Below are 24,051 nucleotides of genomic sequence, written 5' to 3' on the forward strand. Positions count from 1 at the left end.
ACATAAAAATGGCATCTTGATGGCTTTAACTCAACCATGCAAGAGTTGATGTTATGTTATGGAGTTAGAAGGTTAGAAATTAGTATTGGGCCTCCTTGGGCCATGCAAAGGCATCAAGTTGATGACTTTATCATTTAAGACGTTTCCCAAGAGCAAGATCTGTGATTTGGACTTTTGGACTTAATACATTAAGTGTTAAATGTGATTTTTGGCCATCAGGAGAGTACGCAGGGAGTATAAATGAGTATGTCGAGCGTACTTTGTTCAGCCCCATTTTCCCCTTGCTTTTAGAGCTTGTATGCGGAGCATAGCAGGGGTGGTACGCTTAATGTACTCATTGAAGGACCTTTGGGTCATTATTTGGGCCTTGGGGTTAGTTTGGGCCATTTTGGACCTTGGGGATGGTTTGGGCCATGACTTGTTGGGCCTAAGTTAGGAAGGGTAAGGTCTTTTACCCTTTGTGAGAGGGATTATGATTTGGGCTTTTAGTTGTGGTTTATTACCCTAAATAGTGATTAGGGTTGGTTTAAATGTGTTCAGTGTGAGGAGTCGTTGTAGCAGTATCTTGTGTGTGATTGCTTATCATTAGATTAAGGTGAGTCTTCTCACAGTGTTTTGGCAGGTTGAAGGCACCAATATCGGCCTATTTATTATTTTTATTAGAATGCTAGTTGTATATGTGACTCTTGCACTTGTTGTGTGTGTTTGTATGTATATTGGGCATGGCCCGATACTAAGCGAGGCTTGATGAGTGTGGTGGGCGGGCCCCATCTCATGATAAAGACAGATTTGTACTGGGCAAGGCCTAATGTTGGGCGAGGCCCGATGGATGACGGGAAAGGCCCATTGCATGTATGGTATGTGATATTTTGGGGAAACTCACTAAGCTGTGTGCTTACGGTTAAAGTTTATGTTTCAGGTACTTCCAGCTCGAAGAGCAAGGGCCATGCCTGATCATAGCGCATCCATACATTTTTAGCATTAGCATACATTTCTATTGTTGATATGAATATTTGATGGATTTGGTTAACTTAAAAATGAAAATTGTTATTCATGATTTTTGGGATCTTACAAATGGGGCTATGATTAATTAAGAGCACCAGTTGGTGAGAGTTCGAACCCCAAGTGGGGGAGAACTAGTAATTCATGGAGAGGGTGCTTAGCATGGATCGACTCTCTATTCAGCTGCCAGAGCTAGGAGATATCTTCATCAGTACGATAGTTAGTAGATATCTTCGTCAGGGATGTTCTTGATTTCTGGCGTATGTGATGGATACTTGGGTTGAGGGGGTAACGACCATGAGTGATGTGTCCAGTATACGGGACTTTCCCGATGTATTTCCTGCCTGGAGTGCCTCCGAGAGGCAGGTTGAGTTCTGGATTGATTTGGTTCCCGGTGTGGCCCCGATTTACAAGGCACCATATCATTTAGCACCTCCGGAGATGCAGGAGTTGTCTACGCAGTTGCAAGAGCGGCTAGACAAGGGATTTATCAGGCCGAGTAGTTCGCCATGAGGAGCACCAATCTTGTTCATGAAGAAGAATGATAGGTCACACCGGATGTATATTGATTACCGGGAGTTGAACAAGCCGACGGTAAAGAACCAATATCCGCTCCCGAGGATCAACGATTTATTTGACCAACATCAAGGTGTATCCTGGTTCTCCAATATTGATCTGCAATCGGGATACCATCAGATGAGTGTCAGATACGAGGATGTGTAGAAGACGACCTTCAGGACTAGTTATGGTCATTACGAGTTTGTGGTGATGCTTTTCGGGCTCACCAATTCACCTACAACGTTCATGGATTTCATGAACAGGGTGTGTAGGCCAATGTTGGATCGATCTGTGATTGTGTTAATGGATGATATTTTGGTCTATTCCAAGACTAAGAAGCAGCATGAGGAGCATCTGAGGGAAGTTCTAGAGACCTTGAGGAGGGAGAAACTTTATGCCAAGTTCTCCAAGTGTGAATTCTGGTTGTGCGAGGTATACGTTTTAGGGAACATCGTCAACCAGAAGGGTATATTGGTTGATTCGGCCAGTATTGAGGCAGTGATGCGGTGGGAGATTCCGAGGACACCCTCTAAGATTCGTAGTTTTCTTAGTTTAGCGAGCTAGTATCGAAGATTTATTCAAGATTTCTCCAAGATTGTTGTACCATTGACTGGCTTGACGAAAAAGAATGTTTGTTTCCGCTGGGAGCCTGATCAGCATGCAACTTTCGAGACTCTAAGACAGAGATTGTATGAGGCTCCGATTCTCACTCTTCCCGAGGGCATGTATAATTTTGTAGTTTATTGTGATGCATCGATTTTGGGAGCAGTACTTATGTAGCAAGGCCACGTGATTTCTTACGCTTCGAGGAAATTGAACATTCATGAGACGAACTACCGGACACATGATTTGGATCTGGGGCGGTAGTTTTTGCCCTCAAGATTTGGATAAATTATCTGTATGTGGATAGGTGCACTGTTTATACCAATCACAAGAGTCTAAGGTATTTTATGGATCAGCCAAACTTAAACATGAGGCAACGGAGATGGTTAGACGTGGTAAAGGATTATGATTGTGAGATATTGTATCACCCTCGGAAGGCCAATGTTGTGGCCGACGCTTTGGGTCTCAAGGCCGCAAGTACACCCATCGGAGATCTGTGTTTGAGGATGGTCATAGTTACTCAACTATTATATATGATCAAGAAGGCTCAAGCAGTCAAGTGGAATGGTTGAAAAGGGAAAATTGGAAAGATGAAAGGACCAGGGGTCAGATTTCGTTATTTGTCCAAGATAGTCGTGGGTTACTGACTTAGTGTAGCAAGGTGTGGGTTCCAGTTACTAGTGGGGTTAGAGGAGGCTCATAAATCGAAGTTTTCAATATTTGTCCACAACTATATCATGTGCTAATAACACTTTATGTGATTAGTTTTCGTTATCTAAGAAATAATCAATAACACATATGTAGTGTTTAGTGAAATGGGAAAAATTAAGTTGTTATAATTAACTGAATTGTCCAATAAAAGGAGGCTTTGAAAGATTAAGAAAATTTTCATTAATGAATATGTACCAACTCATACCGTAGTAATACATTAATACAATTCTTAATTATGCTCTAGCGGTATCATGTATTTGAAAAACTGTTCCCTAAGAGTTAAGGTTCAAGTCTCATGGTGGGCAAATATGTAGTGTAGGAGTAGGATTTAATTATAGAGTGTGTTAAGCGTTCTCAAAAATTAATTATGAGTTTATTTATCATGTCAAATAAATAAATAAAATATTTTAGAAACCTTCTTCAATGTATAAGCTTTTATGATAATTAAACAAATACACCGCCTCCCTATTTGAAATATTTTATAAAAACACATTTTATAACCATCACCTTCGTGGCTCACTACTTTATAGACAAAACCAAAACCATAATCCCCAAGTCTATTTGAATTTGAAAAGTTATATGTGTCAGCTTTTATTTTTCTAAAGGTGAATACAGTCACCTGCCAATCAAATCCTCTCAAATCTAATGGGAAACAATCAATGTTATCTCACAAACTACGTACTTATCTATCTGGCTCTGCATTTTGGGGTGGAGGGGTGATGTGTATTTTTTTATATACTAGATTTATATTTATAAGTCCTATTAAATCTCAACTAGTTTTAAATACAAATAGACAGAGTACCTAGTCGCGAAATAATATTGTTTAAGGTAAGAAAGGGTTGTCGAACACTTGGAGAACGAGTATGATTCAAATAAACATATATACTACTACTTAAACTAGAAAAATAGTAAAATACTATAAAAGGTGGGGTTTTCTGATTTTAAAGTTCATAAACATCTAACGGTAACTTTTAATAATCTTATGGCAAACAATTATTAATTTAAACTAAACAGAACGACACAAATAACAAATTAAAGTAGAATATAATTAATACTTCCGTTTAGATTCGATTCACATCTCCCCTATGGTTGATTTCGTTACAGTGCAATGATTTATAAGTTGGTTGCCAAATTTGATAATGACTAGTTATCTTGATCGGATTTCTTAGTGCTAATAGTTAATGAATATCTAACACAATGATCATACAATTAGTTAACACCCATACAATTAGTTATCAATAAAAATCATTACTCTAACATGAAAAGTGAATGATCAATCAAACATAAATAATAACCAAACTAAATTAGATCCAATAACATTGAAATCAACACATAATCTTGAGGTGTATCTACTCTAAACAAAAGGAAAGAGTTTTTTAGCCCATAACTAAAGTAGAAAAATAGATAAAAAAACAAAGTAAACTCTATTAAACGTGATTAGACAAAGCAAAACCGAATGATTAAATGCATTTTGACTCTCAATCTCTTTAAATCTTGCTCCAATATCGATCTCTTCGAATCTTGATCCAATATGGATCTCTAGTCTCCAAAAGGTTAGGGTTCTTTGGTCTTCAAAGTTCGAATGGTAATCGTTGTATCCTTCGGTTAATGAATGAGGTCCGTATTTATAGAGTTTCCAAAATACACACCAACGCGTCGTGGTGAGGTGAGTATCGTATCGTGGTGGCGACTCCTTTGCGCACCTTACAAGTAATCAGTATTGGACTCTATCTGGTATTCATATCGATCATGACAGACCGCGCCATGGCAAAGGTGTTAATGTGCCGTGGTGTTCTCTTTAGTTGACTTTTTTTCTTTGATGAATGTATCCAGTTCTCCAGTTTCCAGCACAATATTTCAGTTCATTTTCTCCTGAGCATGTCTTCGCTACTATGAAATAAAATTTAGACATTATAAGTAACAAATATCCACAATTATGACTAAAATATAACTAAAAATACTAAGATATCGCGTAAATTACTGGGAAAACCTTAGAAAAACCAAATACATTTTCATCAAATCCATAAAAAAAAACCATTATATTATTATTTTGTACGTTAAAACCCTTATATTTTTAAAATGTCTAATTTAAGACTTCGAGTTCAAGTAAGCCCTGGATAACAAAAAATGCTAGGTAATCGATTCTCAACGATTTGATGTATACAATTCACTAGATTAAAAATTTTCAAAAAATATAAGAGTTTTGATATACTAAAAAAATAATGTAGTGGTTTTTTTAGTGCTTAAATGAAAATAAATTGGGTTTTTCTAAGGTCAAAAAGACTTAAATAAGACATGCAGAAAATATAAGGGTTTTAGTGCACTAAAATATAATATAGTGGTTTTTTAAGAATCAGATGAAAATATGTTGGGTTTTTATAAGGATTTCCCTAAATTATGTGACTATATATAATGATATCAAGGGGTTGCCACAAAATTTCAAAATTGTAATTTATATGATAATCATATTTTTGAATGGGATAGTTTTTCTTATACCAAGTAATAATCAAATCACACCTCTTTCCCTCTTTATATGCTCTCGTGTATATAATAAAACCCCAACCGTGCAACACCAAGAATTATGAGAATGAGGAACACATTTCCAGCCACCACAACAATAACAATAGTATTCTTGCTTTTGTCACCAATTGGAGGATTCAGGTCTAAATAGTAAATAACAACAATGTCATTATAAATTTAATTAGCAGTAAAACGAAAGATTAAAATAGGAACAATAACATACCAGACACCATAAAAATGGATGATATTAAAAGGCCATATGATCCTCTATTTGGGACTGCTATTGTAGCTTTTCCAACATACTGGAAACGAATTTCTAATCAAAAGCACATCATCCAAGATTCTGAAATCTTGATCAGCTTCATAAATCAGCTTCATAGACAACAGTGATGTTATACTTATACAGATGCATTTCATTAGTCTGTCCAGTTGGGATTTCCATCGCATGGGTTTAGGCTAAAATCAAAGTCATGTTTCCCCATTTGTTTGGCTATTTCCTCAAGAGTACTATTCACTGCAGGATAAGATCAAACAATCTCGTTGAGTAATTCTTCACAAATACATATCAAATAACTCAGAATCTTGAAAAAGAAAAGAAACGAAACATAAAACGAAAGAATTGCCTTCGCCATTGATCAAGAGGAAGTTCTTCCGCTTCATCAACTCTGTTTATTCCGTTAACCAGCCGTGACATATAAAACATGCTGCATATGCACAATCTTCAGTCTATTTAAAAGCAAGGTAAGGTCTAATTAATGCATCATTAATTATAACTCACCAGCACAAGACAAGATGGCAGAAAATTCAAATCCAAATTACACTGCCGCAAATTTATTGTAGAAACATAAAAAAACAGATGGTCTGCCATGCTGCGTGCCATCTTCCATTCACCTAAAACATCATCCCAATAAATGTATTATACTATGAAGGAAACAAAGACAAGATGGAGGATATAGCTAAGCTGCCTACGATTACCGATTACATTCACAAATTAAAAAATAAGGTGGCATCAATGTAGGTCTTAACTCTATATTTCAAAAGAAATTGATAACCACCAAATTTTAGTAAAAAAAAAAAAAGTTTAAAATCTTTCAAAAAATCGAAACCCCTTTCAAAGGGTTACCGTTGAACTTTCCTTCATTGCTCCCATGAGTCTAGTCTCCAATTTCACACTCTCCTCCACCTCCTCAGCCCTTCGTTGACTTGTCAGTGGTTTAATCGCTGTGTTCGTTCACATGTTGCCGGTCGCCGTCGCCTCTGCAGCTCTACCTCTTGCTGGTCGTGGATAGGTAATATGGCTGTGTTTCTCACTCAATCGTATGTCTCTACTATATTTGTGCATAATTGAAACTAGGGAAAGATGGAGTAAAAGTAAAAGTAATTGATTTCTGACAAAAAATAAATGTACTTAGAACCTGTTTATACCATCTCTTCTTGTCTATTGCTTTTATAAATTCTACCTTGTATTTATTTATATATTTAAATCTTACGTTTGTATCTATTTGAGAACTAAGGCCATATTGTATACTCTCAACGAGAGCATCTGTGTTTCATACGGCCACGAGAAAAATTCGTGCACACCACCCCGACAAATCGTGGTCGGGCGTGGTCGTTATGATTTGTGTTGCCTACGACGATTTTAAACGCGAAAGTTGATTGGTGATTGCTTTCTCGACCGTTGAACGACCATTTGGCCTTTTTTTTCAAACTCAATTCAGTACATATAAAACCTTCATTCTCATTCTCTAAAACCTTTTATTTTCGAAACTTACACCTTCATTCTCATTCTCTAAAACCACAAGACACATGCACATCGATTCCACAAAACACATGGAATTCTTAAAAACTTTTGACTCGGATGACGACGTAGAATTCGTCGAGACATTCTTCAACGTTGTGCAACACATTCATGACGAAGAAAGTTCGAATGTTGCTCGTACAAGGGCGGTCGTCAATCGTGATCGTCAAGCCGCACACGACTTATTGGTACGTGATTACTTTGCCGATAATTTTCTTTATAATGACAACTCGTTCGAACGTCGTTTCCGTCTGAATAAGGCTATATTTTTACGTATTAGTAATGCTTTAGAATCTCGTTATGATTTTTTCAAACAAAAGCCCGACGCTAGAGGAAGAATGAGTTTTAGTAGTATACAAAAATGTGCGGCTGCTCTTAGGTATTTGGGATACGGTATAGCATTTGATGCATCTGACGAATACTTGAAATTATCCGAGAGGACCGCAGTTGAATGTGTAGATTGGTTTTCTGCATGTGTGTATGAGGTTTTTCACGAACAATATTTGTCCAAACCTACTCAACGTCATATTGAGATATTATATTCGGCTCATGAAGAGAGGCATGGGAATCCGGGTATGCTTGGCAGTCTAGATTGTACGCATGTGGCTTGGGAAAAATGTTCAAATGCATAGCGTGGTCAGTTCACTCGAGGGGATATAGGTGAACCAACTATCATCCTAGAAGTTGTTGCATCTCAAGATTTGTGGATATGGAATGCATTTTTCGGAGTAGCGGGGTCTAACAACGACATTAGTGTTCTTGGCCAGTCTCCTCTTTTCAACGATATTTGGACCGGCAAAACACCTGATATGACGTTCACGGTGAACGGGCACGCGTACAAATACGGTTACTACCTTGGTGATGGGATACATCCGGATTATTCTACATCGATGAAGGCATACTCGGTTCCTCGAAGTGAAAATGCAAAGTTGTTTACAAAAAAACAGGAATCGGCGAGAAAGGATATCGAGAGGGCATTTGGAGTCCTTAAGCAGACATGGCATGTAGTGAAATATGTTACACTACTATGGGATAAAGAAAGAATTAAACGAATGGTCCTAGCATGTATTATAATGCATAATATGATTATTGAAGATGAAGGTCGAGCGATTTGCACGTACGATCCGAACGACGTTGTCATTCCAATTGAGGAGTTTGTACCCAGAACGAATGAGTTTTTAGAGCGAGTTGTTGAAATTCATAACAGTGAAACGTGTTTCAGTCTTCGAGAAGATGTTGCGGAACATTTGTACCAACGTAACATAAACGAAGATTAGATTTATATGTATGTTTATTTGTTTTTTTTAATTAATGTAATGTTTTTTTTATTTCTAGATTAATTAAGTAGTGTAGTTTGAAGTAGTAATTTTATTTTTATATTTAATGAAAAACTAGTTAAAAAAATGAATGTTTTTTAATTATTAAAAATGTAATTTTATTGTATTTTTGAATTAAAAAATAAAAACTAAAAATAATGATGTGGAGTGGTGTGTTAGTGGTAGGTATCCCATGTTAATGGTAGAGAAATGTGGTGCTGATGTGGCACCCACCACATATGTGATATGTGGTGGGTATAACAGATGGCCTAAGTTAAGGAAATCAAATATTAAAAGGAAAAAATAGTATTGACAATTTTAAATTGCTAGAAAAAAAAAACACTATTTATCATTTTAAATCGTAGTAATCAAATATTTATAAAAAAAATTATTAATTGGTAAATATAGATATTTATCTGTAAGTTTATAATGATTAATAAAAATGATAAAGGCATTATCTGAATTTAATTTGTCATCTTAACTCGCCCTAAACTTCATGTGAACATCAATCATGGTCCTCAGACATTAACAATATTTATTTTGGATATAATAAATATTAAAGATATGAAGCTTGGGCATCATATAGATATAAAATATGAAAAGGATAATTAAAATCAACAAAACATCAACGAACTTTGGTACATTGGTTTAAATGGTCCTTCGTGATTATTTTTTGCATTTGAGGGGCATGTACTTATGTTTTTATGTTTTAAAAGGTCATTTTTGAAAATTTAAAGGGGTCATCCGGTGACACCCATCCTACCTTGCACTTTACCAATTCCACGTCATTGTCATCTAGATTAAAGAAGTCCAGGTCATTGTTGCTGTCATAGAGAGACCCACAAAAATGAAAAATGTCTAAACTTTTTTTACAAGATTCCTTGCAAACCCTTCAATGGAACCACAATTAGAGCTTTACTCAACCATCAAAATCCAATACAACCCATAATTCCTCATCTCGTTAATCACCCCGACCCCAACACCAAAACCCTTTTTCACGAATCTTCATCTGAGAGCAAATCGCCCCATTTCAATCGATTTAATGTTTACCCTATTTTTTCATTTAGGTATTTCTTGAATCCAATTTCTTCATCTGGGTTCAGGGTGCCTCCCACTCTCTATATATGACTCCTGAATCTCCCAAGAAAAGATCTGTAAGCTGGAATTAGTAGATCAGAGATGAAGATTCTTAGCTCTTCACGAAGCTGTGTGTATCTGGTATTAGCCATAAAGCTTGAGTTTTGTGAACGTCTTCAAACATGGCGTTAAAGGACTTGAATCGTTCTCTCAAAGCAGTTTTTGAAACCCCAGATGAGAAACTTCCACTCACGTGTAACCCTTCGTCTCTCAAACAATACAGTACTCCTACCCATGTGGCTCGTTAGTAGCTTGTTGCAGCTTGCCGAAATTTTGCTGTGAGTTTTCGCAGGTAATGATCTCCGATCATCTCTCTCAGCTCTGATGAGCCTTTGATCTTTTTGACGATGTAGTGAACGTTGTTCATGATGAAGAGATGAGCAAGGGAATTGTCTTTATAGTGCTTGGAATTTCCTTCTATATTGAATTGGAGAATCACTATGATCCAAATCAAATGGAGTGTTAATGACGATCGCTCTTCGTGGTCTGCTGAAATCCATATCTGGAGTAGTTTGATCGTCGGAGTATCGAGAACCGATTTCTTCATCTGGGTTCGTGGATTTTAAGCCCAAGGAAGATCCTAACACAAGAAAAAACATTATGGTGTTGATTTAAAGTAGTGACTCAACGGGTTGAAGGACCGGCTCTAACATGCTTACTTGGAAGGTGACTAGGCATGAATACCTACTAAAAACGGTAAAGATACATTTTTAATCGGTAAAGTACAAGTACATGCCCCTCAAATGCAAAAAATAGTCACGAGAGACCATTTAAACCAATGTACTAAAGTTTGTTGCCTACATTGACAATAACCCTACCTAAAATACTGAAAAATATATTTTATAATAAATATCTACAAAATGTTAAAAATTATTTATTAAATTATAATATCAAAATTAGTTTCTATAAACGTTTTTTTGGAACCATAGATAATTTTTAGTAACTTAAATCGATTCATAAAACATACAATGTTTTTTTGGAAGAGTAATACAATTTTTTTAGAGAAACATGTACTTTTAGCGTAGAAAAAAAAAATAAAGCTACAAATACAAGTTAAGTTTATAATCAAAAAGAAGAAAAAGTAAATATAAAAATAGTTATTATACAAAATTCACTGAAAAATAACCAAAACACATACATGTTTAAACACAAAATAATGTGTCGTTAATATTAAAATTATATGAGTTAAAATATTATTTGAAAAAATATGTATCAAATATTATATAACTAGGCGAATGCCCGCGCGTTGCATAAAAACACCTATATAGTTGAAGTTTTTATAAATATATGTTTTTTTTAAATATAACAATAACGTTGTTGTTAAATTTGATATAATAATTCGTATACTAAATTAATATAATATATCGATTATTTTGAATTATATGATAATATATACATCCATTATAAGTGCATAATCTCAATTGGTTGAATTATTTCAAAAAGATATATCACTATGTCTTTCCTTTTTTCATTTTAACCATACGATTTATAATTTGCGATTAAAATAAAATACGTATTTAAATAAGATATATATACAAATAGGTTTTTTTTATGTTTTTTTAAATACATATAACTGAAAACGTATTTTAAATAATTTATATAATTACAAAAAATATTTCTTTTTAAAAAAAATATGTATTTTAAATAATTTATATGAAATACATATTTTAAATATTTTTTATGAAATACGTATTTTTTTAAAAACGTATTTTAAATAATATATAATAACAAATAATTTATATGAAATACATATTTTAAATAACTTATATGAAATATGTATTTTAAAAAATACATATAACTGAAAACGTATTATTTTAAATACGTATTTTCTTAAAAAATATATTTTACAAAAACGTATTTTTTATACGAAAACGTATTTTTTAAAGACAAAAAATATATTTTACGTAAAATAAATACATAAAAAAACAAACAAATTGTTTGTAAAAAACTAATTTTTTATAATACGACTAAAATACATTTTGTTTTATTTAAAAAAAAATATGTAAAAAAATGTTTTTTATATTTTATTTATTGTTTATGTTTTAACGATTTTGTTATTATATAAATGAGTTTTAGGAAAGAATAAATTAAGAGAGCATTCGACTTAATTGGTTAAGGTCTTAGTACTTTAAGAGGGTGGAGGTCATGAGTTCGAATCCTCCCCTTAGCAATTTAATTGTATTTTTCAAAGAAATTTCAACAATGGTCCTTGTGGTTTACCAAATGTCACGAATTCACTCCCTTTATACTTGAAAAAACGAAAATATTCTTACAGATTCAGTCCCTAACGGCTGAATAATAACGACATTTGTAAAAAGGGTCATCTGTGCAAGTGTTGCAAACCACAAGGGCCACTTGCATCAAAAAAAGTTAACAGATACTGACTTTGTTACTTTTAGCAAACCATATGGACCATTTTTATAATTTTATCTAAATTCTATCTTGTATTTATTTATACATTTAAATTTTAAGTTTGTATCTATTTGAGAACTAAGTTAAGGAAACCAAATATTAAAACGAAAAAATAGTATTGATAATTTTAAATTGCTAGAAAATAAGTACTATTTATAATTTTAAATCGTACTAATCAAATATTTATAAAAGAATTATTGATTGATAAATATAAATATTTATCTGTAAGTTTATAATGATTAGTAAAAATGATAAAGAATTGTTATCTTAACCTATCATGTTAACCCGTCCTAAACTTTATGTGAATCATGGTCCTCAGGCATTAACAATATTTATTTTGGATATAATAATATTTTTTTAGATATATAAATATTTGAAGCTGACATCATATAGATATAAAATATGAAAAGGATAACTAAAATCAACAAAACATCAAAATATAATAGTTGTACTTTAATTACATTAAATTAATAACATTATAATAAAAATTTTAAATTTTAAATTTTAAATTTCCTACTCTAATTACTAAAATCAACAAAACATCAATCTATTGATTCTTTATTTTAAATTTTAAATTTCCTACTCTAATTACATTAAATTAATAACATTATAATAAAAATTAAAATAAAATTAATACAAATTAAAAAGTGATATAATTTCACATATTTATTTAAATCAATGATTATAATTTTATATAACTAAAAAATCTCTGAATTAATAATATATTTAAAATAATTTATTTAAAACAATTTGAGATTTTACTATAAAAGTTTAATTAATTTTATAACCGTGGTTCTCACGGGTTATAAACTAGTGCCAAAATAAAGAAAAATAAATATTAACATAATATATTTAAAAAAAATAATGTATATATTTCCATTTTTATATTTTTCCTCATCTATTTTCCTTGCTTTAAAAATGTTCTCATAAATAAAGATTTCATAACGGGTAGCTTACATTTCACGATCATACTGCCAACAATTAAAAAGTAATTCCAAGATTTTTTTTTCAAAGGCTAATGTAAAGGATTTCATTATTCAATTGTCGAGCACGCCATACAATTGGATCAAATAAATAAGAATTCCTATCAGATAACAGCCAAAATGGAAAATAATCTTTGTCCTAAAATAGGTTGAGCATATCTTCTGATATTCCCCTCAGTGCGAACGTGGCGAGGCGGACACGTTCAAGCTGGAGCGAAAGGAATCAAACAGGTATCGAGGAAGCCCTTTGGTAAAAATATTTGCATACTAATACGGAGAAGGGATGTGAAGAACCCGAATGTGACCAATTTGGACCTTTTCACGAACAAAGTGAATGTCCATCTCCACGTGTTTAGTCTGTTGATGTTGAACCGGATTGCCAGAGAGGTAAACGGCGGAGACAATGTCACAATAGACAATAGTGGCCTGACGGGCAGGAACTCATAGTTCAAATAATAAGTTTCGCATCCAGGTGGCTTCAGCTACGACATTTGCAACGCCCCTGTATTCAGCCTCTGCAATGGTCTAGAAATAGTGGGTTGTCGTTTAGAGGACCATGAGATGAGGTTAGGGCCAAGAAAAATGCAATATCCTGAGGTAGAGCGCCTTGTGTTGGGGGCAGCCACCTCAATCCGCGTCAGAATAGGCAACGAGACGTGAATCCGAAGAGGTCGTTAGACGTAACCCGTGATCCAACGTGTCATGTAGGTAGCGAAGAACCCGTTTCATAAAAATCATATGGGGTTCCCGTGGAGTGTGCATGAACAGGCATATTTGTTGAACAACATATGACAGATCCGGAGGAGTAATGGTGAGATATTGCAGTGCCCCCGCCAAACTTCTGTATAAAGAACCGTCCGGTAGGAGTGCCCCGTCAGAAGCACTGAGCTTGGAGTTGGTATCGACGGAAGCGTGACATGGTTTACACGAGGTCATATTAGTCCGATGGAGAATATCTCTAGCATACTGGGTTTGTCCAAGGAAGACAGAATTGGCATCCATAGTAACCTGGATGCCGAGAAAGTGGTGAACAGGGCCCATATCAGTCATAACAAATTCTTGTGAGAGTCGTTTGATAACATGATTTAATACCTGCGGATGGCTAGCCGTGAGAACAATATCATCAACATATAAAAGTAAGTAGGCAATCTGATCGTCGTGATGATAAATAAACATGGATGTGTCACATAGGCTTCTTCGAAACCCGAGGGAGGTGATGAACCCTAAGAACCTGGAGTACCACTCCCATGGCGCTTGTTTAAGGCCGTATAGAGACTTTTGCAGTCTACAAACATGATTAGGGAATTTGGGGTCGATAAAACTCGTGGTTGTTACATGTAGACCGTCTCCTGAAGGGTTCCATGGAGGAAGGCATTCTTGACATCGATTTGGTGAATTGGCCATGATTCGGAGACTGCCAAAGATAATACTATGCGAATGGTACCTGGTTTGATCACATGGCTAAATGTTTCCATGCAATCAATGCCGATGGTTTGAGACTTTCCGTTACAAACTAGTCTTGCTTTGTACCTGTCTAGCGAGCCACCGACTTTAAATTTGTGCCGAAATAACCAAAGTGACTGAATGACAGGCCTATCCATGGGACGTGGAATGAGCTCCCATGTGTTATTGACCTGTAACGTACTAAATTCATCGTTCACGGCGTGAAGCCAATTAGGGTCTGATAGCGCTTTTACATAGGAAGTAGGAATATGAGATATGTTGGTTGAGGCGACAAAGAGATAGCGTGGGTTCGGATTGACCACACCATCTTTTCCATAAGTTTGCATGGGGTGAGTATTTGTCGTGGGTGGGGGAGGGTTTGGTTGGAGGGATGTTGGGGTTGATGGCGGAGAAGTTGTGGTGGTAGAAGTGTAGGTCGAAGGTGAGTTGGGATGTAACGGGTTTCGAGTCTAGTCTGGTGGTGTGTGATGGTGTTCGGCTGATGTAGTAGTAGAAAAAGATACATTATTAAAGCTTGGACTGTCCTCATCAAGAAAAGTATATGTGGTGGTGGATAGAGGTGTGTTGAACGGGAAGGTGTGCTCGCCAAAAGTAACATGACGATATAGGTGTACACGACTGGTTTGAGGGTCGTAACACCTATAGCCACGAAAATCGGCAGGATACCCGAGGAACACGCATTGGGTGGATCTTGGGGAAAGTTTGTTGAGTTGAGTAGCAGACATGTTTGGGTAACAGGAGCACCCGAACACACGTAGATGATCGTATGTCGGGTGGCGTCGATATAGGGCAAAGGCGGGGGTGTTGAAGTGGAGTTTTTTTGTTGGAAGAATGTTATGGAGGTAAGTGGCAGTGTGGAGAGCTTTAACCCAAAAGGTGGACGGGAGATGAGAATGCACCAGTAGGGCACATATAATGTCATTGAATCGTCGAAGAATGCATTCAGATTTCCCATTTTGTTGGGACGTTTGAGGGCACGAAAACCGAAAGACAAGCCCATGTTGGTTGGCATAATTTTTAAAGTCATGATTGTCAAAATTTCCCCCCAAATCACATTGAAAGGTTTTGATTGAAGAATGAAATTGGGTTTATATGAATTTATGAAATTTGGTGAAATTGGTGAAAGAATCTGATTTGTATTTGAGCGGGTACACCCAAAAAAAGTGAGTAAAATTATCAATAAGCACCATGTAATATTTATATCCATAATTACTAAGGACTGGAGAGGTCCACAAATCACAATGTACCAAATCAAAAGCACGAAAGGTTTGAGATAGAGAATCTGAAAAGGCAAACATTTACTGTTTGAAATTTGACAGGAATTACAAACCAAAGATTCAACAATAGTATTACTCTTGAAAGAATTAAAACGATTAAGATAGTGAAGCACGGTCGATCCGGGATGTCCGAGACGGTCATGCCATGGTGCTGAAGATGAAGTTGCAAGTAAAGTTGGAGTAGGTGGTGTGAATGGGTACAGGTCTCCACTGCTATTGTGGCGGGAAAGTAGTTGCCCATCCTTGAGGTCCTTCAAAGAAAACCCAAAAGGGTCAAATTCAATTGAAACTTGGTTATCAATAGTGAATTTGCGAACAAAGATTAAATCTTTTATAACCTTAGGAGAATGAACAATTTGGTTTAGGTGATAGGTTTTATTTGGTGTGTTGTAAAAACCATTACCAGAACCATGAATAGGCAACAAGTCACCATTACCGACAAATATAGGGTTGACAGGTAAGAAACTTTGAACTTTAATTTTACCTGAATCTGAAGTGACGTGAGAAGATGCTCCTGTGTCCATAAACCATTGTGTCTGGTCGTTGGAATGGAGGTTCAAAGTGGTCACGGCAGCTCCGATGTCATTAGGGGAGAGAGCATTGAAACCCGTTGGAGCTTGTTGGTTAAAACCGAAACCGGGTGGAGTGAATAAAGCGGGCTGCTGCATCTGCATGATGTGGGCCTGCGACTGCGACAGTTGGAACTGGGCTAGCATAGAAGGGAAATGACTTACATGTTGTGGGCCTGCTTTTGTTTCTAGAAACCATAAGGCTCCCTTACATGTTGTAGCATTAACATAATACTCCCACATTAATTTCACAGTTACACAAACTAATAAAGTGGAAAGTATTAAACATAGTGAATTTCCAAAAGATATACTCTAATTATTTAATTTATAGGGAATTAGAAAATCCATCCATTATATGTGATTAAAGAAAAAGATAACACCCCAAAATGCACATTTGGTCATAAATTTGTTCCTGTGACATTTAAGATCAAAGGGGATGAATTTTGACAAATCTTTGTAGCAAAACATCATTAATATTGAAGTTTATCAACAATAGCCTGATAACAAAGCACTAAACATAAACTTATAGAGAAACTTACAAAATATTTGGTCTTCATCTCTTGTGCTCAAATCCCCTCTAATCAAGCCAAAAAAAATTGTAAAACTTTCAATAAATCAAACAATGAATTGTTGAAAACTCCTTAAAGTCGCATTATAGTGCATCAATCAGAAGCCACTGACGTAGGGAATCAAAAATTACACATCAACTAAAAAATGATACTTGTTAGATATTGAATACTCAAAACCACATATAGAATTTTGGTTGATCCATTGTAAAAGAAATCCAATAACCCTTTAAGCAATTGGACATAGAAGAAAAAGCTAACCAGATCATGGATAGAAACGGTTGTCATTCTATGAACTCTGTAAGGTCAAGCCTTATGATTTGATGAGTCAAGAACTAACACACATTGTCCATCAACACCAGCGTCAATGGCAACACCAACGCCCGTGGCAAAACTTCAACATCAACATGTGATCTTTTGTATAATTGTATTTTGTTGTATATAATTATAGTATTCTGTTGTATTTTAGATGATTGATCTGATATCTTGGTGATAAGGATCAGTTTACATATATATATATATATATATATATATATATATATATATAGATTAGAATTAATCCCTTGATTAAAGGATTCTCTAAGATAAATTAGTATACAATCATGTATTAGGTTAAAACCCTAACAGATCTTGGTGATCGTCTTTGTGCACCTATTCTCTTGGTGAGAACTTTCTTAGTGAAACCATCTTTGTGATAATCATTTGCTCTTCATTATAACTTGTTTATATCCGCTCCACGAACCTTCAAGTGGTATCAGAGTAGGTTGTTCGATACATTCAAGTAATCATGGCTTCTTCATCTCAATACAACCCTAAATCCTCCCAAGCAAAAAAAGATCCTTGTGTTCGACGAATACAACTTTGCCTCATGGAAGGCACAAGCCATGAATGCTCTCGAATTTGTGGATCATGACATGTTTGACATCATCAATGGATTGAAGCTGAAGCCAAAGCTCAGTTACAGTAAAGAGGACAGAAGACTCATAAGCTTAGATGTGAAGGCAAGAACTGCCATAGGAAACTCTTTTCTTTATCACATTTATCGCCTGGTCCAAAACTGTGAATCATGGAAAGAGATGATGGAAAAGCTAACCGTTGTGTACAATGAAGAAAAGTCATATGATGATGAGAATCCAAAAGGAAAATGTCTAATGGCTCACATTGATGACATTCACACTGAAGATTCTGAAAGCAACTCGAGCACATTAGATGTTGATCTCTCTCAAGCGCATTAGATGCTGATCTCTCTCTCCATGTATTAGGTTAAGAATTTTGTTAATTACTCTTCAAAAGGAAAAGATGATATGTTTGACTATTTGCGTCTTTTTCTAACTCTAATCAAGAAAAACTCATTCTCAAGTCTGAGGTGAAGTATCTAAATGAAAAGCTTATTGCCACTGAAAATTCTCTTTCTATTTTGAGTAAAGAAAACGATAGTATCTCACTGTCGAATAAAATTTTCTTCACTAAAAAAGGAAAAATCTGATGAACGTGCCAAAAACAAATATATTGAAATTGAGCAAACTTTTTATGATACTTGTGATCTTGAGAAGGATTTTAAAACTAGATTTGTTAGTACCTCTTTTATAAATCAAACTTTGATTGAAAAATATTACATAACTGATTCTAATGGTCTCACCAAATGTAAATCTCGCCTTTCTGCTTTTGATCCTTCTCAACAACCTCCTAATCGAGATTATGTGTTGCCTAAGACTGATATTTTTTTTTTTGAAATTTCCCATTTCTAATGTTGAAATTCACTCAGTGAATGAAATTCTTAGTGAATTTCCTCAATGCACTGTTAGTGAGCCTGAAACTAATTGTTACTCAATATTACATAACTGATTCTAATGGTCTCACCAAATGTAAATCTCGCCTTTCTACTCTTGATCCTTCTCAACAACCTCCTAATCGAGATTATGTGTTGCCTAAGACTGGGATTTTTTTTGAAATTTCCCATTTCTAATGGTGAAATTCACTCAGTGAATGAAATTCTTAGTGAATTTCCTCAACGCACTCTTAGTGATCCTGACACTGATTATCACTCAATATCCTCTAACAATGATGTTTTGTAACATCCCGAAAATCGTAAGTACAAATTTTATTTTTAAGTTCATCAACCCCAATCATCACATGTTTCAACCCATCCAAGTACATATTATCACAAAATATCAGAGTAAAAGAAATCATAAATGCGGAAATCGTGAGGGCGAGGATGCGGTGCCATCATGTTCGGCCCTTCCCTTTAGTACCGGAAGTACTCGAAACCAAAACATAACTGTAATCACAAAGCTTAGTGAGCTTTCCCAAAATATCACATACATCATACATAATATAACAGCACGAGGCTATGTCAGGTCCGTATCAACCCTTGGGTCTGTATCAACCCCAATTCACAGCAGTTGGCTGTGTCGGTTCCGCATCAACCCCTGGGTATGTATTAACCTCGAGCCCATAATGATTCCAAGCCCAGATTGTCTCCATGTATACATCATATAATGACAACAATAAAATCCATACAATAGCATACATTCTACACATACGATACAATGGGTCGGCCTTGGTGCCTTCGACCCACTAAGTGGTAAGAAGACTCACCTCTAACTGAAGATAACTGAATCGTACACTCGAGCTACTGCGAACACGGCTCCGCACACTAAGCATAACGACCCTAATTAATAATTCTAGTTTTAACACATAATCAATCGTCCAATTCACCATTCATCATATTGAGGGAAAAAGACCATTTTGCCATACCCATTCCTAATCCATTAATCAAAGCCCAAAGTTCCTAATGGCCCAAGGCCTTAAACGGCCCCACAGCTGAATCATGGTGTCACACCCCCGAACCAGACGACGGAAACGTCTGGGGGCGGATGACGTCATGAACAGTATCATAATAATTAAATAATAGAGATAAAAGCAAACACAACCATCATAAATATAATTGGTAATGTTACATTGTTTGTATGTGTTACATGTTTCAAAAATCAATTACAATATGATGATATAAGACTTAAATGACGTCTTAGCGTCTCATCTTCAAAAGTTTGTTGTTACCTGTCTTAGTGATTTCCTGAGAATACAAGTAGTTTAGAAAAAGTGTTAACAATTAAGTTGGTGAGTTGATAAGTGTTTTGTATGAGAAATATATGTCTTTATTCCTTGAAAATAATAGTGTGTTCTTCCAGAAAATCCAATATTTTCTTTTATATGTAATGTAGTCTTAAATGTTCCAAGACCGAAATGTACAAGTATTTTTCATACTTAAAATAGTAATGTGTAGTTATATACATATATAAAACCATTTGAATGCATGTTTCCAGAAATGTAAACTGTATTGTACCGGAAAATAATGTTTTGTAGTTGTATCTGTGTAAAACCCTTTGAATGTATGTTTCCAGAATGTGAACTATCGTGTAATGTAGTTTTATCGTTAAATAAAACAAGCTGAAGGTATGTATGTATTCGTAAACTAAACGTATTGTTAATACCCAATTGTGAGTTATTATAACCATGTTAGCTACTAGTGACTAGTGGCCTGTTACGACGTTCTTCAGACGTCGGAATGGTACGACATTTGACACCCCAGACATGCCGGTCTAACTGTAGCTAACAGTTTAGGTGCAGGATTGTCAGTACTGTATAGATCTATACACAAGTGTCATGCTCTCTTACGGGAGATTCTGGTTATAATACAAGACTTTTAGTGTGTACTCTGATAGTACTGTGAAGATAGTGTCTCACAAAGCCATATTAACGGTTTACGTATCGTGTAATGAAAATCCCTTTTTCTTGTAAATGTATGCATTACCCCTTCATAGTGTTCACATAGTGTTCACATAGTGTGAAAATAATTGTTCTTTTAAATAATTATTTCTATGTCCCCAACAGGGTAAAATAGTGTGTATGTTCCATAAACTATACCTATTATAGTTTATATAAATGTTTCATTGAAATAGTGAATCCTTTGTATGCTATTATCAATTTACCGTGATAATAAAATGAAATGAAATAATTATATATGTATGTTTATATAATTATACCATTTTTGCTCAACATGTTACAAAAGGGTTAAAGTTTTATTGTAATCAAATTTGTATCCATATGTATATATATGTTTCGTGAAAATATCAATGTAACAGTTCGTATTTTAACACAAGTTTTCTTGTGTTTTACTTGTATCCCCCCCCCCCCCCCTAAAACATGGAAAAATCGTGAAAACTGTAGGGGTATGAACTCACCTTGAGTGTGTTCTAGGCTAGATAACGATGTGAATGGTGATGTTCTTTGAGTTAGAATACGTGAATATAGTCGTATCCTAATTTGTTTTAAACACGTAATATATGTGCAGATTAGATAAACTTTCATTAAAGTGTTACATAAACACTAGATTATGTAAGAAAACTTACAAAGATTCCTATGAATTAATATTGAAGAATTGTTTCCTAGGCAAGTTTGAAAGTGTTCTGGGCGAAGATATGAATATTTGAAGATGTTCTTGGGTAAGTTTGAAGATTTGAAGAAGTTCTTATGAACTTTGAGAGAAAAATAAGGAGAGTTTGGGACGTAAATGAGGGAAATGGGGATTGATTTCGGTTATATATATATATATATATATATATATATATATATATATATATATATATATATATGTGTGTGTGTGTGTGTGTGTGTATTTTATCACATTGAAAAGAGTGTCATCGGATAAGTTGGGTGTTTTCGGCTTATCTTTACCGAAATCACATGATTTCGGTCCAAGGCTCCAACCGAAATCAAGGTCTTCCTTCTAAAGGATCTCAGTCCAAGGGGTTTTCGGTCCAAGTGATTCTCGGTCATAGGAGAGATTTCGGCCTTGAGTGTTTTCGGTCTAAGGTTTGAGATTTCGGCCACTCATGTTCTCGGCCAAGAGGGTTCTCGGTCATGGTATGTGGGGTTTTGATTTTTGATTCCTAAAACCCAAATCCTCAAAAGCAAGAATGATATTTTTATGCATAAGACTTATTTATTTGATTTAATTTTTAACTATTGACTTTTGTTTGCACAATTGACTTTTGTTTAATTTTCCTTGACTTTTATTGACCTGAATTAATCAGTTGTTACACATGGTAGTACGCCCCACGTACTATCTTGTTTGCCCCGCGTACAAGCCTCTGATGTGGGAGGGATTATGGGGCCAAGATGCAGTACGCACGACATACTTAAAATTACGCCCGTCGTGCGTATCATAATCCAAAACCTTCTATTAAGGTCTTAGTGCCTTAAGATCTAACGTCCAAACTTCAGATCCAAGTCTAATAAAACGTAATAAGCTATAAAGTTGCAATCTTTATGCTTTTTCATGGATACAAAGAGCCCAACAAAAACCCTAACTCCTTTAGTCATCTAAGACTCCATAACTCTTGCATGGAAGGATAACAAGGTCCAAGTTTGCATTTTATGACATACCACACCCTAAAACGTCTGAAAATACAACCTAAAAACTATGGAGTACTCCATACTCACAAAGATCAAAGTCTTGGGACCAAAAGAGCACAAAACTAGACTTGAACAAGATCTAACAAGAAAATATCTAAGGTATGAAATTTATACCTCCAGAAGATACACCAAGATGAGGAGATTCTAGATCCAACAAGCTTGAGAGCAATACCACAACTCCTAGGATCTTCCTTCACGACCAAGGACACCAAAAGTTATGCTCAACGCTTCAAAACTTCACACACAAGGATTAGGGTTCGAAATAGAGGCTAAGAGAGATATAGGTTGAGAGGTAAGAAGGGTTAGAGGCCATAAGATCTTTAAATATGGTCCAAACCCTAAAAACTAGGGTTTGTCCCCTGTTTGCTTACGCCCAACGTACGTACACATACGCCCAGTGTACGTAAGAGACTTCCATGATCACATGCAAAGTCCTACGCCCGGCGTACCAGACTCGTACACCCATCGTAAGGACCAATTTTGCCAACTTTTAAGAAATATAGCTAGCATGGAAATTACCTAAACACTGGCGTTACATGTTTCATTTCATTACACTATTAATAACATACCTAGTTTTAGAACAAAAGAAAGGGTTTTTAAATTAAATGAACATGGTTCCACTTATCGGAAGCCGAATGTTAAAAGAAGTCAAAGTACTAATTCTAAAGAAAAAAATTTGGAATCAGGGTATGCTATCGATGTTGAGACTCCTCTCACAAAGTCGGTGAGTGCACCTTTGGAGAGAACACTAAACATGTTGATAACATCATTACCAGAAATAACAAGCGGGTCAATAAAAAAATTATTTTAGAAATCTTCTTCAATGCATAAGCTTTTCTGATAATTAAACATTTACAACACCTGCCTATTTTAAATATTTTCTAAAATCACATTTTATAATCATCACCTTCGTGGCTCACTAGGTATAGCTTGGGCAACCCAAGTTTACTTTATAGACAGAACCAAAACAGTCATCCCTAAGTTTATTTTGAATCTGAAAAGTCGTATGTGCCCGCTCTTGTTTTTTCTATAGGTGAATAGATTCATCTGCCAATCAAATCCTCTCAAATCTACAGGGATACAATCAATGTTATCTTACAAACTACATACTTATCTATCTGGTTGTGCATTTTAGGGTAGAGGGGTGATGTGTTTTTTTATATACTAGATTTATATTTACAAGTCCTATTGAATCTTAACCAGATTTAAGTAGAAATAAGCAGTGTACCTAGTCGCGAAATAATATAGTTTAAGGTAAGAAAAGGTTGTCGAAAACTTGGAGAACAAATATGATTCCACAATAAAAACATATACTACTAATTAAACTAGAAAATACTATAAAAGATGGGGTTTTCTGATTTTAAAGTTCATAAACTTCTAACATCAACTTTCAATAATCTTATAGCAAACAATTATTTAAACTAAACAGATAATGAATTAAAGTAGAATATAAATAGTACTTTCGTTTAGATTCCATTCACATTTCCCATATGGTTGATTTCGTTACAGTGCAATGGATTTATAAGTTGGTTGCCGAATTTTATAATGACTAGTTATCTTAATCGGATTTCCTAGTACTAATAATTAATGAATAACTAACACAATGATCATAGAATTAGTTAACACCCATACTAAAAAGTAAATGATCAATCAAACA

At 35.0% G+C, this 24,051-nt stretch overlaps 1 long non-coding RNA gene across 1 annotated transcript; it reads right to left on the bottom strand.

Annotated features, from left to right (window-relative positions):
* Positions 1-4,206: 4,206 nt before the first annotated feature.
* LOC145140732 (uncharacterized) lies at positions 4,207-6,680 on the bottom strand. The gene is made up of 6 exons (XR_013722253.1): positions 6,518-6,680; positions 6,173-6,285; positions 6,018-6,098; positions 5,618-5,908; positions 5,392-5,537; positions 4,207-4,764 (listed from the first exon to the last, which is right to left on the bottom strand). It is a non-coding gene; the product is annotated as an uncharacterized LOC145140732 (long non-coding RNA).
* Positions 6,681-24,051: the final 17,371 nt, after the last annotated feature.

This window comes from Lactuca virosa, chromosome 9 (genome assembly GCF_052849685.1).
Source record: "Lactuca virosa cultivar CGN04683 chromosome 9, Lactuca_virosa_CGN04683_v6, whole genome shotgun sequence".
Classification (NCBI taxonomy): domain Eukaryota; kingdom Viridiplantae; phylum Streptophyta; class Magnoliopsida; order Asterales; family Asteraceae; genus Lactuca; species Lactuca virosa.